This window comes from Suricata suricatta, chromosome 3, assembly GCF_006229205.1.
Source record: "Suricata suricatta isolate VVHF042 chromosome 3, meerkat_22Aug2017_6uvM2_HiC, whole genome shotgun sequence".
NCBI classification, from domain to species: Eukaryota; Metazoa; Chordata; class Mammalia; order Carnivora; family Herpestidae; genus Suricata; species Suricata suricatta.
Genome location: NC_043702.1, coordinates 49,526,731 through 49,544,717, shown reverse-complemented (window position 1 = coordinate 49,544,717; position 17,987 = coordinate 49,526,731). Strand labels below are relative to the sequence as shown.

At 36.2% G+C, this 17,987-nt stretch overlaps 1 long non-coding RNA gene across 1 annotated transcript in view; it reads right to left on the bottom strand.

The window, feature by feature from the left end:
• The window catches only part of LOC115287651, a 129,948-nt gene that overhangs the window by 62,890 nt on the left and 49,071 nt on the right, over positions 1-17,987 (bottom strand). The window contains exon 2 of the long non-coding RNA XR_003906578.1: positions 3,224-3,373. This is a non-coding gene — a long non-coding RNA (uncharacterized LOC115287651). The remainder of the gene's footprint in view (positions 1-3,223; positions 3,374-17,987) is intronic.

Sequence of the window (17,987 nt, the reverse complement as noted above, 5' to 3'; positions counted from 1 at the left end):
CTACTATTATTACAGTGTTCATCATAACTACTTAATAAATAGAACTGTTAGGTATTTCTTTCTTTTTCTGTTTAATTCCAGTATAGTGAACACAGTTAACATTTACTTCAGGTGCACAATATAATGATTCAACAGTTCTCTACACTACTCAGTGCTTGTCTCGAGCACTCATCCCCCGACCTGCCTCCCCCTGGTAACCATCAGTTTGTTCTCTGTAGTTAAGAGTCTGTTTTTGGGTTTATCTCTTTATTCTTTTTCCTTTGTTAATGCGTTTTGTTCCTTAAATTCCACATATGAATTGCATCATATGGTATCTTTCTCTGACTTATTTTCTTTAGTATTATATTCTCTAGTTCTATCTATGTTTTTGAAAATGGCAAGATCTCATTCTTTTTAATGGCTCAATAATATTCCACTGTGTGTGTGTGTGTGTGTGTGTGTGTATAATAAGTAAATAAACAAGTAAATAAGTATAAGTAATAATAAATAAATAAACAAACACCAAACATTTCATCTTTCTTTTTTTTGCCTACAGATCTTCTCATTTTCTTGTCAGTTCTGTAAACAAAGGCAGACATCCATGGTCAGGAAGCAATTCTCTAATTTCTCTGCCTGTTATCAGTTTACTGCTACTTTACTGATTGTGAATCCTTTCTATGTATATATTTGTATCTATATTATAGATGTTATTTATCTATGTATATGGATACACAGAGAAGTTTTTTTCTAGAGACATCTCCTTAAAAATTACTTCTAAAAGGTTAAAGACATAGCTTTCATGTTATAGAATGTGGAAGCTGTGGAGTTCTCAAATCCTAATAGAGACCATGATGGAGGGAAGTGTTGATATGGAATCAATTTCATTCTAGGTGACCTTTGTCAACTTTACAAGCTCTTTGATGACTTATTATCCATTTATAAAATAAAGCAAATAATGCAGATGTTGTTGAGGTTTTATGTTTATAAAATATTCTAAGATGCTCAGATGAAAGGTGTGACTCATAGGAAATGCCAAGTACGAAATAAACTGTGTCACAGATTCACAGCTGATTCCTTTCAATGTGATGGAAACTTGATATTTAAAAACTCCCTTGATAAGAATCCTGTTCTCATCAGCTGTGCCTCTTCTCTGAAATTTGTTCCATTTTTCTCTCTCCTTTTCCATACCTTCAAATTGGTTGACATTTATAACCTGCAAGGGAGTCATTGAGCAATTGCTTAAGGGAGCCTGCACAAATATAGTTTCTTTACCACCAGGTAAAGGTCATGTGTGTATGTCCTGATGTATTTATCCTTTCCTTTTCAGTATTTGTCCATTAAGGAAACAGATGTTAGAAAAATATCTGATTGGTTAATCTCACCACTACCAACGGTTCTATTTTGGTCTGCAACACTCCTTTATATTAGAATGTTTCCTAGGCAGTATATGGAATTGAAAGAGATCAAAGTGAATCTACTTAATTTACACAAGACTTTTTAATAATATACTGTCATATAACATGCCCATAATCAGGTGACATTCATCAAATAACTAAGCCATTATTTGAGGGAAATTTGATTTGGAGAGAGGATCTTATAATCTTTTTCATAAATAATACTTTTCATGACGAAGGAAATGAATCGATCCTTAATCATTTTAGCATACAGAGAGAAACACTACTGAACTGTTGGCATGGTTCGGTTTAGCCTTTGTCTATGCCATATTTATATTATATGCAGTTTTTGTTTTATTCATCTCACTGTCAGTTTCTTTTGGTAATTTTTATTACCATGGACTCCAATTAAGGCAATCCTGCAATATTTAACACCTTTATTTTTTTGCACAAGCTGTTTAAAAAGGTCAATTGAAGATTATTTTAGATACAAGTAAAGTGAAATTGAGAGATACAGATTTAAAATATACTATTTTAAAGATTTCTATCTAAAATGCTATAAAACTTTATATTTATTGACTCACTCTATAATTTATTCTAAAGCTCATACCACCAGCTGTTCATATTGTTAAACCTTAAGATGGATTTTGGGCAAAAAATATTTGATCAGCTCTTTTATTTTATTTTTAATTTTTTAATTAATAGTTTATTGTCAAGTTGGTTTCCATACATCACCCAGTGCTCTTCCCCACAAGTGCCCTCCTCCATGAGCATCACTCCCCATCCCCTTTCCTTCTTCCTTTTCAGCCGTCATTTTGTATTCAGTATTCAAGAGTCTCTCGTGATTTTGATCAGCTGTTTTTACTGGAATAAGTAGTATTGATGTATGTTCCCATTGGATAAGTGTATTAACTCTTACTAAGCAAGCTCTTGAAATCTCACTCAATTCATGAAGCCATCCGGGTTTCATGTGGGACAGTTAGTAATTTCCCCATTCTCAATCAGTTAAAAATATCATAGTATATAGTATATTATGACTTATAAATAATAATATGCATTCATTCCATTGGTTATATATAGAATTAATAAACATTGATCACTTCAGGGGTAGTCCTACATAAAATCATGAATGAGGTTGGATCATCTTTTGATCAAAATTGTTTGTTTTGGGTCTTCTTTCTTCCCTTCCTGTGGCCAAGTGGTCAAAATTCTGATATGGATGTTTATAGCCTGAGGAATCTGTCTCTCCTGCCCTACTCAACTCACCTTTCCAGGCAAGGCTTGTGCTTTGGACCTTTCCTGAACATCATTTCTTGCCTCTATAATCACAGCCTCTGGAGGGTCTCCTGGTGGCTGAGGGACTTGTCAGATGACTCTATTGCTAATCATACTGGGTTTACTAAAATGCAAATCACTGATAGATGTATCATAAATCATGCCTCCCAGATTGTGTGCCCATTCAATTAATGGTAACATTTCACAACTTTGTTCACTAAAAGGAACTGCCTAGGGTATAAACTCTAGGCAATAACAACAAAAAAAGTGGTAAATATTTGGAAAGGTAGCAGGAGAAAGAAATCTACTCCACATGATACTAGATTTCCAATATGACCATTGCTGGGGTGAGGGGGGTCTGATTCTCATTAGGTCTGATTCTCAGAGGATGACTTTGACATGAGAATTTGTGAGCTAGAGATTTGTTAAGGCAGTACTTCCAGGAAAAGCCAGTAGAGGCATACAGGAAGCCCAAAAAGGAAGGGAAAGAAGTTAAGCAAGAGAGAAGTTTTAGGTCAAGCATCAGCCTCATCTTATAGGGAGCTATGCAGAGGATATTACATTTCAGAGCTTACCTTGTCTTGCGGGTAAGGAACTGGGCTTTCACTCCCTTGCCAGTCAGTCACTGTCAGCAGGCTGCCCTTTGAGAGACACAAGCTCCCTGGCACCTCCAGTTGTATGTAGGTATGGCTGAAGGGTAGTCTACTGAAGATTACAGGTGTGTGCTGTCAAAAATGCAACATACAGAAGCTGAAGGACTCATAAGGAAGCACATGACTTATAAGGGAGATCTAAAAGGATATGGGTGGAGCACCTTCCATATCTGCTATCACATAGTGGGTGAACAATGTCTACGCAGGCAAGTCTTGGGCAGTTGGAGCATTCTTCCCAGGGGTAACTGCAACTCCAGATCAAGATATGGGGTACTATAAGCACCCCAGAGGTCTTCCTTGGACTTTCTCCCAATCAAGAGACCCTTTGAAAAGGTAATCAGTTCTCTGATTATAGTTAGTTTGCTTGCTTTGTTTTACCCTTTAATAAGTGAATCTTACAGTATATGGCTTTTTTATTCAACTTACTGTGAGAGTCATCCGTGTTGTATCATCTAGTGGTAGCTCACTCTTGTTCATTGCTTTGGAGTGTTCCATTATATGGCTGTTGCACAATTTATTTCACTGTTGCTGGGCATTTAGTTTGTTTCCATGCCACATACTCTGTATGTGATATGAAGTCCCAGAATATAGAGAATAAACTAAGAATATGCCCAAAGGAAATATGGCCAGTGTGAACTTCTGTAGTAGTTTGTCAACCTCCAACATAGGACTTAAAGTGCCCCTGTAGATAAGCTAGAGTAGTTTGCCAACATCCGCAAAAAGACTTTGGTGACACCCAGTGGACCGAACTGACATGGCAAAGACCCTCAGGAGTCACCATTACACCCAGCTATACAGACTCCCTGGAAGAAGAAGATGCCAGCAGCTCACGGACTGAGGGGCCACCCATGCTGTATGTGTGGAGATACTGCTCCAGCTGGACCGCCAGACACTCTCTCTCAGCCCAGAAGGCAACCTGACTACAATCCCGGCCAATGCTTGTCACAGGGCCACACTTGTGCCTCGCTCTTGGCATTTGATGCCTCCTTCCCAGATCCTCTTTCAAGTGGTTCATTAGTTTCTTCTTCTAACGTTCTTGTGTGACTAACTTGTGTGATGAAGTTTTACAATATACAGAGTGATTCATAAATTTAATATTGGTGCCGCATGGTTTTTTGAAACATGTTTCAATCTTGTGATTCATACCTGGCCTTAGGTTTGCCCTGCTTCATTCCAATTTGAGGCTATTATAAGCGTTGCTGATGCTAATTTCTTGGGAGTGTATTTTGAAACCTGAATGTCTGCATTTCTGGGAGTTGTATGGGTAAGTACCTGAGAGTAGAGTTGCCTGCATAGACTGTGAATTTATTAAGCCTTCGTAGATACTGCCATTGTGCCCTTTTAACTCTCACCAGCACCACATAAGAATTTCAGTTGTTCTGCATCTTCAGCACTACTTAGTGGTCTTGGTCTGTAATTCTAACCATTCTGGGTAGATTGTTTTCTAAGCTGTGATTAAATTGAAAACTCATAAGTAAAAATTTTGTAGAAACTTTTCTTGAAGATAGCAACCTTATTTTGAGAAATGCTGATATTGGTGAATAATTTGTCTTTTCACTGTGGGTGCTAAATATTTATTCATTCAACTGACAAATATTTAAAATTGCTCCAAGTCATTTAGGTATGAATCAACAAGATCTCTCTTACACCGTTCATTGTAGAAATCAAAGATTGTATCTGTTTGAATTTGGTCTATAGAGAGCAAAGTTTAATGCTATCAACTACTAAACACATATCTTTTACAAGAAATATTTCATATTGACTATTTCTCACCCTAGGACTTGATAGCTCTGATTTAAGACTGCAGCATCCCAAAAGGAATATGTGAAAATGTTTTGATATCTGTATGAATGCAAAGAACAGAAACAAGTCATTTAGCCTATTTAAGGCTAAAGGGGAAAAAAACCACACTTTCAGGGAAGATGTATAAGACTATAAAACTAAGTTGTGATTTGCTATCGACTGAAACTTGATAGTGAGGCAGGATAGAAATGGCTGTCTGACCCTGGACTAGAACTTGAGAAGGTTTTCAGGACTATGCCTGCTCTCAAATATCAATGTCATTGTATATCAGTACACTGGTATGACTTTACCTTTTAAAGCATTTTAGTACTTTTGCAGTAGGCAATTAATTATGTTTTTAATTTAGATAATCATGCTAAAGAATTGGGGGTCATTGCAGGAGGCTCCAATGGTGTGTGTGTGTATGTGTGTGTGTGTGTGTGTGTGTCTTTGATGGCAAATTTGTTCAACTACATTATTTATGTGTTGATTTTTCTCTTTACAAGTGAAAAAAGTCCTGAAAAATAAAAAATAATGCTTTTAGTTAAATGCTTCCTCAAAAAACTGTATATAACTCTATAAAGCATCTGCCCTCAGCCCTTATCAGATAAAACTTTCCTTATCAGTTAATGCCTTGTCAGAGATTTGTAGAAGGAGCCACAAAGTAAATCATTGGGAAATGGTGACTGAAAGAGGGTAAATCAAGAATAGTAGTGGGGAAGTGTCTGAGACAAAAGAGAACTGCTCATAAATCACAGAAAAGAGTAAGTTCTTCACTATTTTACTGAAGCCTGGTCCTAACCAATGGTGAGTGCAAACCGTATGGTTTCTATATGGAGGGTTTTGGGAGATCAGTAGTCTGATAAAGTCTATTGAGTTCCTATATGTAAATCATAGAATCACAGAGTGATTAAACAGGAAAAGAACATAGGCTGTCTTACAGCTATGTTCTTTCCCAAATGGGAGAACTGGGGCTCAGAAAAGGGTTAAGAACAACCTAATGAGGGGCACTGGACTAGCTCAATTGGTGGAGCATGCAGCTCTTAATCTCAGGGTTGTGAGTTCAAGCCTCATGCTGGGTGTAGAGATTACTTAAAAAAAAAAAATAAGGGGCGCCTGGGTGACTCAGTTGGTTAAGCATCAAAATTTGGCTCAGCTTCATGGGTTCAAGCCCTGCATTGGGCTCTGTGCTGATGATACTCAGAGCCTGGAGCCTACTTTAGATTCTGTCTCTCTCGAAAATAAACATTATACAATTAAAAAATAGTAATAAAATAAAAACAAACAAAAAGAATAACCTAAATGCCACATAAAAAGTTTCCCATCATTCTAGAGTTTTATTTGCTCCATATACACACCCCTCTCTCTCCCATCTTTCTCACCAGTTTCTATTGTTTTTCACTAATAGAAAAATAAGAATTCTGTCTTCCATGAGCCCTCATGTTTTTCTACTTCTGTGCTCTTGTTCACGTAGTCTCTCCACTTACAGACGCCTGGACCAGGCACTATGGTTATTAGCAGGCTGCCATCCAGGAGTGCTATTCCAGCAAGTGAGACTTATGTGAGCAGAACAATTCCTCTAGTGTACAATGAAATGCATTCATAAAAGTTATGAATGAATACATGCTCTAGCTACCTTTTTGTATCTATTGGAATTGCAGAAATTCTACCAAAATAGACATTATAGAAAATATTTCACTAGATAATAAATCCATAACACATCCTAAGTAAAAAAAGAGATAAACTCAGCAGACCATAAATTTTGAGGAATGTTTTGATTGGAAGGAGCAGATAGGATCATCTAGCTGGAGAAACAAAAAAGAGAAGAAAATATAAAGGCTATAGCTGAAGATGAAGGTGGCTCTATATTATTTTAGCATTTCTTAAAGTGAACTAGAAGAAATATGCTCAGATTGAACAAATCAGAGAGGGAGGGGCCCCTATGGACAGTTAGGGCAATTAATTAAAGACTTATTTGAATAGTCTGGGCCTGCCCCCCCGCCTCCCCGAGAGTGGATGGCCATAGTAGTGTTTGCCTCCAGATAAATCCTAGAGGCCTGTTTCATATACAAAGTGAGCTACACCCTTAGGAGAGAGAGTTCCTTGTATGAAGGTTGGGGCTAGAGAAGAAAGCAAGTAGGGTTTGAGCTAACCTGGAACTTCCGAATCCACAGCAAAGATGAAAGGAAGGAGAACCACTTATTCTCTTTGTCCACAGGATCACATTGGGAATGGGATAATCTGAAATATAGGAGTCCTGACGCAGGAGACCTGCAGGGCAGTGTTCCAGATAAGGTGTAACAGCCAGCAGGGCAGGGGAGCCCTCAGACCCTAAGTAAAAGTTATCTGTACATCTTGCACATTTTCCCAGCCCAACCCCCTTCCCAAACATCCAAAGCAGTTGTCTACATTCAGAATTTAATGTCACCTACTGCAAAAGAGGTTCTCATTTGATCTGATAAAATACATTCCAACAATCCTATTATGATAAAGATACTCAACCGCAAATATAAATAGCAACCCCAAACTAGGAACTAATTGAAGAAACTTAACCATGCAAATGAGTCATTCAAAATACTGAAAGGATCCAAAAAGTCTGTGAGTAGTACGAGTAGAAAAACACTACCCACATTTTGACATACCCCAATGTAATTTCAGAATGGCAAATGTAAAGACAAAATCCTAAAAGTTTCTCAAGAGAAAAAATCAGATTGCCTATGAAAGAGTTCTAATTAAAATCAGAAATCCTGGATACAAGTTGACAGAAGAGAAATATCATCAAAGTTCTGAAAAAAAAAAATTAACCTGGAGTTCTTTACCCAGCCAAATTCACTCATGTGGAAGGGCAGAATAAAGATTTGCATTTTTAAATATGCAAAAACTTAAGGAATTTACTACCTACTAATCATTTCTAAAAAAATTACTGAAGAACACAGCTCAGCAAAACAGAGAATGAATCTAAAGTAGGACATAGGAACAATGTGGGCAAAGAAACCAATAAAATTAAAAATAATGTTTTATGCTTTTTATTTATTTTTGAGAGACAGAGACAGCACAAGCAGGGGAGGGTCAGAGAGAGGGAGGCACAGAATCCAAAGCAGGCTCCAGGCTCTGAGCTAGCTGTCAGCACAGAGCCCAACGCAGGGCTAGAACCCACAAATCGTGAGATCATGACCTGAGCTGAAGTCAGACGCTCAACCGACTGAGCCACCCAGGCGCCCCAAAAACCAATAAAATTAAACAGCCAAAATACACTGTAAAGCAAGAAAAGAAAAAAGAAAAAACAGAAAAGAAAAAAAGGCACCCTGAAATTAAAATAAAAGATCCTTTCACCACCTCAGGCAAGTGAAGAATGGGGACATGCAAAGCTTCTTGTTTGTTTGGTGGTGGATGTTGAGAATGAATATTTTTTTACATTAATTATTTGTATAATTAATTTTTTAGGACTGGAAACAATTATGAAAAAAGACCTGTGAAAGCTCAAAGGATTCTGGGAAGACATTTCAGAAGAGGGGGCATTTGTACAGGGTTCTATAGGAAGACATATATTTCAATTACCAAGGTGGGGTAGAAGGATGTTCTAAACAAAGTGTTCCTATGTAAAAAGGGTGCAGCATTGTGCAAGGGCATGGGTTATTCGAGATAGAATAAGAATTTCAGTGGTGGCTCTAGGGTGGGTGGCCTGACATATGTCTGGAAAATAGGTTTTTTTTTTTTAACCTTTTGTTTCTCTAAAGGGCTAGGGGAGGATATTTCCTTATCATACTTTCTTAATTATCTACTCTTCTCATCCTATTTGTTCCATGACGCATTATTTGGACTGGAAAATAAGGCTCAGCACATTACAACCTGCTAGATATTTTATGTTCTTTCTGAATTAAGAAGATCTCTTTGCTTCCAAAATCATTATGCATATGTTATACAAACAGTATAATGAGTCATATGCTCTTAAAAGTAAGTGGTTAGGGAATCATAAAAAAGGTTTATAATATTTTGAACTCTCAAGAAACAGAGACTGTGAGATAGCACTGATCGTCCCCGTAACAGGTTGCTAAGAAATAAATGAGATCGATAAGCAATTCTGATTCACAGACCAACTGACTTCCAGTCACTACAGCCCAACGCAACCAGGAAACAACGGCAGACACCCTCGGCTGTTTAAAGTAGGTTTCATGTTCTTACTAAAAGGTTTGCTTTTACTGGAAGTGACTCATCCTAATCAGTGAATTATTCTATTTTTTAAATTTCCATTACTTAAGATGACTTGTGGATATGAATTAGCATATGTGACGTGTGGAAACACAGGAAAACACTCAAGAATAGCTATCATGTTCCTTTTAAGATTCCACTCGGAACCAGAAGATTGCTAAATTGCAATAACATGAAGTCAAAAGTTGTAACCATCTTAAAAAAGAATTTACTTTTGTGTAAATGGAAGTTAGAACAAAGAGCATACACAAAGTACTGGATGTGTAAATAATATTTAGGTAGCAGGAATATAGATGAGCAGAAAAGTAAGACAGAAGAGAATGTGTATCAAATTTTACACTGATAATTAAAAAAAGGCAAAATGATAAGTGTAAAGTACCAACTTAAACTAATCATTTCTTAATTTAGTTTTTTTTCAGAAGAAAAGGGATTTTTGCCAAAACTGAGAGCACAGGAAACAATAAGCTTTCTCCACAGAGATGATGTTCTAATCAAATATATTCTTTAAAAAGCGAAAACATATTCAATATGAACGGAGTATTCATTCATATAATATCATGGTCTCACTGACTTCTATATTACATGAAACTTCCAAATCATTTTTATATATATATACATATACATACACTTAATTTACATCTTTTTCTCTTAAAAGAATTGAGAAGTCTGTCAATTCAATTACTATTAGCATCAGCTTTCTGTTTCTGGAGATTGATGAATGAATTTGTGGCTTATGCAGACATTTGCCTCCAGTCTTATCTTCCCTGTATCCTGCCTTTTAAGCAATCTCCTAAGCATTAGCATTTTACCCAAGGCAGGAAGATTTAGGGATAAGAGATGAAATTTCAGTCAGTTAATGCCACTTGAAGTACTTCTAACACAAAGTTTATATATACATGTATAGAGAGAGTTTTAGGTTTAAAAATCATTAAGGAAAGAAAGTTGGAACAAATATTTAGAGTTGGTTTAAATTATGTATGTGCTGTTTGCCACGCTGTCTCACAGGAATCCAAGAGATGGGTGTGCATATTAATTAAAGTAACATTCAGAAGATTATACTCTGAGACTGTTTCTTACTTGTTATATACATTTCAAATTAGATTTCATAGAGTATATTTGCCGTAGTAATGAGGTGAGCAAAAGATGCTATTAAAATATTTCACAGAACAACCAAAAATTCAATGAAGAAATTTTATCTGCTTTTTTATGTCATTACAGAACTTGGATTCTATTTTTTGTCACAAATTGTAACTAGAAAAAACTTTGGTCATACCTCTTCTATAAAGATTTAGTATCCACTTTGAAATGGGATTTTTCTAGAATTAAGATAAACCTGAAGCATATTGATCACAAGCTTACACACAGGATGGGCCCTTCCTGGAATTCCTCTGGGGAACTCAGGTTTTCTAGCTGTGTCCAGGGTTAGAAGAAACTGTTTCACACAATCCAAGCATGAAGGGTGAGAGGGGAGATGAACTGAAGCACCAGTGGAAGGTCAGTTTTGGGTGTCAGAAGCCCCTAAACTGAGAAGCACAAATTAGAACCCTCTCTGGTTCCAGGAGCTGGCTGGGATCTACCTGATCTTCCACTAGCTACACCTGAGTACCCTTTAAAAGCTTAAACACATTTACTTTACTTTGTTTTTAAATGCTTATTTACTTTTGAGAGAGACAGAGCGTGAGTGGGGGAGGGTCAGAGAGAGGGAGACATAGAATCTGAAGCAGGTTCCAGGCTCTGAGCTTGCCAGCACAGAGCCTAAAACAGGGCTTGAACCCACAAATTGTGAGATCATGACCTGAGCTGAAGTTGGCTGCTTAACTGACTGAGCCACTCAGGTATCCCCAAAAAGATTTTAAAGTAAAATAAAATGCTTTTCCTGATATCTGTAAAATGAATGAAAGGATTTAAGAGTCTACCAAAATTTTTATGATAATCAAGATTGTGCCTGACATCAACCATAAGAAGTTACAAGGCATTTACCTTAGGTGACTCACAAAACCCTACTTAGAAAAACTATGAATCTAAAATCTTGGCAGTAATTGATATTGACTGTTCTGTAGCTGACATTTGATGGCATATTTAAGGAACTAAATTGAAGATAGTACTTTATCTGGGAGTTATTTGTTGCCTATTTTGTTTTCTTCAGAATGTATTGTCCATTTAAATTTATTTTTTGAAAGACATATTAAAAAGTAAGACTGGGCAGAACTTTGAGAAAACTAGTTCCTTCAGGTTTCTCTGACTGATAAGAACACTTAGCCTGATCACATTTTTGTAATATGTAATACCATTTACATTTTGAATATTTCTTTTGAGTAGAAGACTTGAAGTTCCTTAAAGTTTAAGGAGCTTCATTTTCTTCTGTGTTCATTCATTCATTCATTCATTCTATACTAATTATGCAATAATAAAAGTAAAAATATGTTTTGTTACACATAGTTTCGAGAATGAAATCAACAAAGCTAAACAAGAAAATAATAGTAATCCTCAAGGAGATTATAAGAAAACAAATTGCTCCTGATGTTTTTCCCAATTTTATTATAGCTCACATGCATTATACTGCATATACCAGCAAGTATATTAAAAGGGATTTTGTGTGTTACAGTCTTTCCTGCAATATTGCTCTTACAGGTCAATATAAGAGTGTTAAGAACCATGTTCTTTTGGATTTAATAGCTAAGGTAAATTCAGTATGCTTATAGAAATAATGATCTCAACCAAAGCAGTTTGTCTTTAATTAAAAGATAAAATACCTGTTTTTGAAAAACTACTTTAGTTTAATTTTTCTGATTTAATGGAGTATATAAAAATAATTTATTTATACATGAAAATTAAGACCTTTTAAAGAAAATGTTTTTAAAAATTATCTTTGTTATTATGAAAGCTGAGTTTTACTACAAAATTAATACCTGCCCATTATATAAAATAGGATAGCATAAAGAGCAAAGATAGTATCTATAACCCCATCATCCTGAGATAATTCCTAGTAACATTTCAGAACAGGCTATCCCAAACATTTTTCTCACACAAAAATATAAATATGTGTATATGTTTACATGAATATATGTTTTAAGAAAGATTTTTAAATTTTTTTAAATTTATTTTTGAGAGACAGTGCGAGCAGGGTAGGGTCAGGGAGAAAGGAAGATACAGAATCTGAAGCAGGATCCAAGCTCTGAGCTAGCTGTCAGCACAGAGCCTGACGCGGGGCTCGAACCCACAAACCGTGAAATCATGACCTGAGCCGCAGCTGGAAGCTTAACTGACTGAACCACCCAGGTGCCCCCATGAATATGTGTTTTATGCTTGAGTACTTGTGTGTGTAGATGTTTGTGTGTATATATCTATATAAATATGTAATGGAATTACGTTAGACATACTGTTTAAGAACTTTTTTTTAACTTAACTGTAGTTAACAATGCATCATGTAAATATTTAATTATCGAAAGCCATACCAACAACCAGGAGTGAAATCTTACCCCACTGTATCATCAAAAATTGGTAAAATGTGAAGAATTTTATGAATGGACTGTTTATTCACTCATTTTCTTATTTGTCTTGTTAAGAGGAAAACACCTGTCATTATAGTTATAGGAAAACTTGCCTACTATTTAGAAATCCTATTTCCAGCACAGAAAATAGATGCATAATCTGAAACAAATTGTCTACATTTTATTTTCTTCAACGTAAATTATATTTACATTTCGTTTTTACAAATTTTCCCCTCTCTCTTCTGTCTCTTCTGTATTTTCAATGTCTCTATTGGCCACCTCCTTGCAACACAGGACATACTTTAGTCTTGTTCATCTATGAAACAAACCAAACAAACCTAAATATCCCCATTCTCACTCTTGCTGCTTACTCTAAGGTCCTATGGTTTGAAGGAGACTTTTTTTAAATTGCCAAGGTGTTTTTTGAAGAACTAGTTTCAATTTTTGTTTTCACTTATGTAATCTCTCCCTCCCTCAGCCAAGTTACTAAAATTCAACAGATATTTTTATAATGATAATTATATTCTCTATATTTTCTATTATATTATTTTTTAGTGCTAATTACAATTCTCCTAAATAAACTGTCTTCAACTTTGATTTCATGTCATGATTCTTCCCTAATCTTCTTACTTCTCTAAATTTTTGTTTGTTTTCATTCTGTCTTGTCTTTTCTCTTTAACCTTTGGGATTCTTAAACTTTTTGACTTCCTACTCTTCATTCTATATACGGGTTGGATGAATTTATCTAACATCTATGTTCCTAATTGCTTATTTGATAATGACTCATATATTTATATGTATATCTTTATTTTTTTTCATTTTTTTCACATTTATTTTTGAGAGACAGAGAGATAGAACTTAAGCAGGGGAGGGGCAGGGAGAGAGAGAGGGAGACACAGAATCTAAAGCAGGCTCTAGGCTCTGAGGTGTCAGCACAGAGCCCAACATAGGGCTCCAACTCACAAACTGCGAGATCATGTCCTGAGCCAAAGTTGGACACTTAACCAACTGAGCCACCCAGGTGCCCCATATGTATATCTTTATTAAGCCAGACCTTGCTTCTGAGTTATAAACACACATATAAAATGGCCAGCTATAAAAAGTAATAATGATTACAAAAGTAGCCAACAATTACTGAGTTTTGACTCTATATCCCTGTTCCAAACTTAGTGCTAAAAATAACAACCAATTTTCATCCAGATTCTATAGCTCAAGAATTCAGGTAGAGTAAAGTGGGGATAGCTTATCTCTGCTCCATGATGTCTGGTGTTTCAGATGGAACACACAAACAGCTGGAGGTAACTCATGGTTAGAGGCTGGAATTATCTGGAGGCTTCTTCACTCAATGTCTCATGGAATGGCTGTAGTGATTCAACAGCTACTCTTCACTGAGGCAACTGAGTGGAGTCAACACATGACTTCTCCATATGGCTAGGGCTTCTCACGCATACCACCCGGGTTCTGAAGGAAAATGTTCCAAGAGGGAAAATGTATCTGGAGTGTAGACAAAGCAGAGCAGGAATGCATTGTTTGCACTTTGATGTCATCAGCTCTGAAGACTCAAACAGCCAGGATGACCTGAGTAGCTAGGGACTAGAATGCTCTGGAGGCTTCTTAACTCACATGTTTGGCACCTTGACAAGAATGACTTGAAGGCTAGCCTCATTTGGGGCTGTCGATCAGAGTGCTTACATGTATCCTCCATGTGAATCCTCCATTCTTCGTAATGTGGTGGCTGGTTTCTAAGAGGGAGCATTCCCATTCTAAGAGAGACTAGAGATTAAGTGTTACAAGAGAACTAAGAGGAATCAATATGGCCCTTTATGTATAGCCTCTGCAGTCATGCAGCATCACTTCCTTCGTATTCTATTGGTTACAGACAAGTCACTAAGGCCAGGCAGAGTCAAGGGCAGGGGACTTTGACTCCGCTTCTTAATGAGTGAGCAGTAAGGGCACATTGCAGAAGAATATGTGGAATGTTGCAACCATCTACATTTCAGTGCATGATATCCCTATATTCAAAGCTGCTGAATCTAAAATATTAGACACATTCTTCCATTTATCTTTTCCCCTAACACCATCCAATTCTGTTAAATAAGTATATCTCCCTCTTTCCATCTTCACTACTATTTCTTTAGTTAAGGCTTTTGTCATCCCTTGAGTAGAATATTACAATATCCTCAGATGTTCTCACATTTGGCCTTGAACCCTTCCAATCTATCTTCCACACAGACATCACAGTGGCCATTCTAAGACTCAAATCAGATGATGATACTCTCCTACTTAAATCTCTCTAGTTAACACTTGTTGCCTTCACAGTAAATCCCACATTTCTTTGCATAGTATGCAGTGCTGTCATGCCTATCTTCCTCTTCTCCAGCTCAGAGGTTAGCTGAAGCTAGCTGGGTTATGTAGCAATACCATGCATGCACTGTGTTAGAGCGATTGCCGATGTAGATAGAGATCACCATGTAGCTTTATGTCACTGGAGTTGATTGTACCCCTGTGGATACGAGAGCCCACCTTTCCACCTATTTTATTAAGGAAAGCTAGATAGCGTTTATTTGTCTTAAACTGTCATCTCGATTTAAAGAATATAATGTGAAGGCAAACAAAAACCGTTTGTGACCCAGAGTCACCAATCAACTTCCTACCAAGGTCTTTTTTTCTATTTCCTATTACCTCTTTCTGTCATAGCATCTTTAGCTCTATGTGACTCACTTGTTTAGGATTTTGCCTTCTTCCCTTAACTGTAAGTTCTATGAAGATTGAGACTATCTTATTCATGTTTAGCTCCTAGTGTTTGGCATAGAATAGGATGCTCAATACATATTTGTTGTATGAATGAATAATATTTATGAAAATATTTTATAAACTAATACATTTTTATATAAACTCAAGAATTGCAATTCCTATAGTTTATACAATAATCATCTCATCCAAATAAAATGCAGGGAAAGACTAAAATTAAGCTATGGAAATGAATGAAAGTGAAAGTTACCAAAACAAATGAAAAAAGGGGATCGATAAGGAGAGAACCAAGAATAGATTCCAGCCCTTCTTCCCATTACTCCTATGTCTTTCCTAGACTTGAGCTAAAAATCTTAATATCTCACCTGACCTAACATTTCAAAGGTCCCATGGTCCACACTAAGCTGTGATTGACTCTGTCTTCACATGATGTTCCTTTGCCTGAGCTGTCCAGTAAATTGCTTCCTTAAGGGTGGTGTGAACAAAATCCCATATGCCTTAGTCCTTCAAATGAGGCCCTAGCTCTACAAATACCTAGAGTTCCCTTTCCCTGAGGTGAATATACTGCTCTGGCCTCATGGCTGATATGGACTTGCTGAAAACCCTTCATGAGTTTCTGATTTTCTTTCATGAACCTGCCTCAACAAGAATAGAGATGAAACAACTGAGTGATGATCAAGAAAAATATTATGCATTAAACAACACAACACATCCATAGTTAGGAGAGGAAAAAGACTGAGCATTTATAGAACACAGTAGTAACTCTTCCATTCAACCCATATTGTAAAAACTGCATTAATTATATGAGAATCCTAGAGTAAATCAAAACTGTTAGAGAAAGTGAAGATAAAAACATGCAAACATAAAGCAATTAAGGAACAGTTTCAAGCAATATGGCAGGCTCTAAATAAATGGATGAATGTATCAATGATGTCAGCCTTTAAGCACAAGAGAGATTTCAAGTATACTTCTATACTTAAATACTGTGGGGTTGAGGTTTTATTAAAGATTGCAATAAAGTGAACTTAATCTCAGGAGTCTTCTCATAAGAGTAGAAGTTATGAGAAAAATACATAATATTTAAAATATTTTTTAATGTTTACTTATTTTTGAGAGAGACAGAGAGAGAGACAGAGAGAGACAGAGAGAGATAATACAAGCAGGGGAGGGGCAGGGAAAGAGAGAGAGACACAGAATTCAAAGCAATCTCCAGGTTCTGAGTTGTCAGCACAGAGCCCAATGCAGGGCTTGAACTCATGAACCACAAGATCATGACCTAAGCTGCAATCAGATGCTTATCCTACTGAGCCACCCAGGCACCCCAAAATATGATATTTAAAATGGGATGGATGAACTTAGCAGATGTTCTAAAGGAATTCATATGATTAATGATTTCTCTGGGAGAAATTTAATTTATTAAAATTGGTACTGGGAGACAGTGGTCTATTTAATTTAGATTAGTGGTATCGACTACATTTTATACAGGCACCTATTTGTCTCAATTAGGTATTGAAATTATTATTACTAGTGTTATGAAATTACTCATAATTTGTTAATAATAATATTGAAAGTTTTGGAATTCTCTATTTTCATTAAAAATAATCAAGATTACACAATCCCAATAATAATGTCATTCTTGCTTGCATTATGATAGGCTTTCTTTTTAATGGAAGAAATTAAGTTACAGCTAGAACTGAAGGAGGGAAGAGAGTGCATCTCATATATGCCTGCTAACATCAGAGTGTTGAACACATGAGGTTGAAAACCACTGTATTAGGACTAGAAACCTTATCAACTAATAGGTATCTACCATTATGAGATACTTTTGTTCATTATGGTATTTTTAGCATTTAATGTAATCCTACATACTTATCAACATGTTTAATAAATACCTGCTTTTGTTTTTGGTAATACTCAGCTAGCTGAATGTTAAATAAAGGAGTATCTCAGGATCTGTGAAATCAAGATATTTGAAACAGATCTTTGAATAGCAAGTACATAAAAACATTGATTTTCTTAGCAAACCTTTTTCTTTCCTCTCTTCTCCCTTCCTTTCTCTTCCCTACCCTTTCATTCTCTTTCCTCTTTCCAAAAATAAAGGATTTATTATATGTCAGGTGAATGCAATGGACTGAATGCTTATGTTTCCTCCAAATCCGTATGTTGAAATCTTAATTACTAAGGTAATGATATTATGAAGTGGGGCCTTTGAGAAGTGACTAGGTCATGATTAGGTCATTAATAGGATTATTGTTCTCATGAAAGAGGCTCTGTAGAGCTCCCTTGCCCTTTCAGCAAGGTGAGGACACAGCAAGGTGAGAAAAGACAGCTATCTAGGAGGTGGGTCCTCACCAGGCATCAAATGTGCTGGCACCATGACTTTGGACTTCTCAGACTCCAAAACTGTGAGAAATAAATGTTTGTTGTTTATAAGGCACCTCTTTTCTAGTATT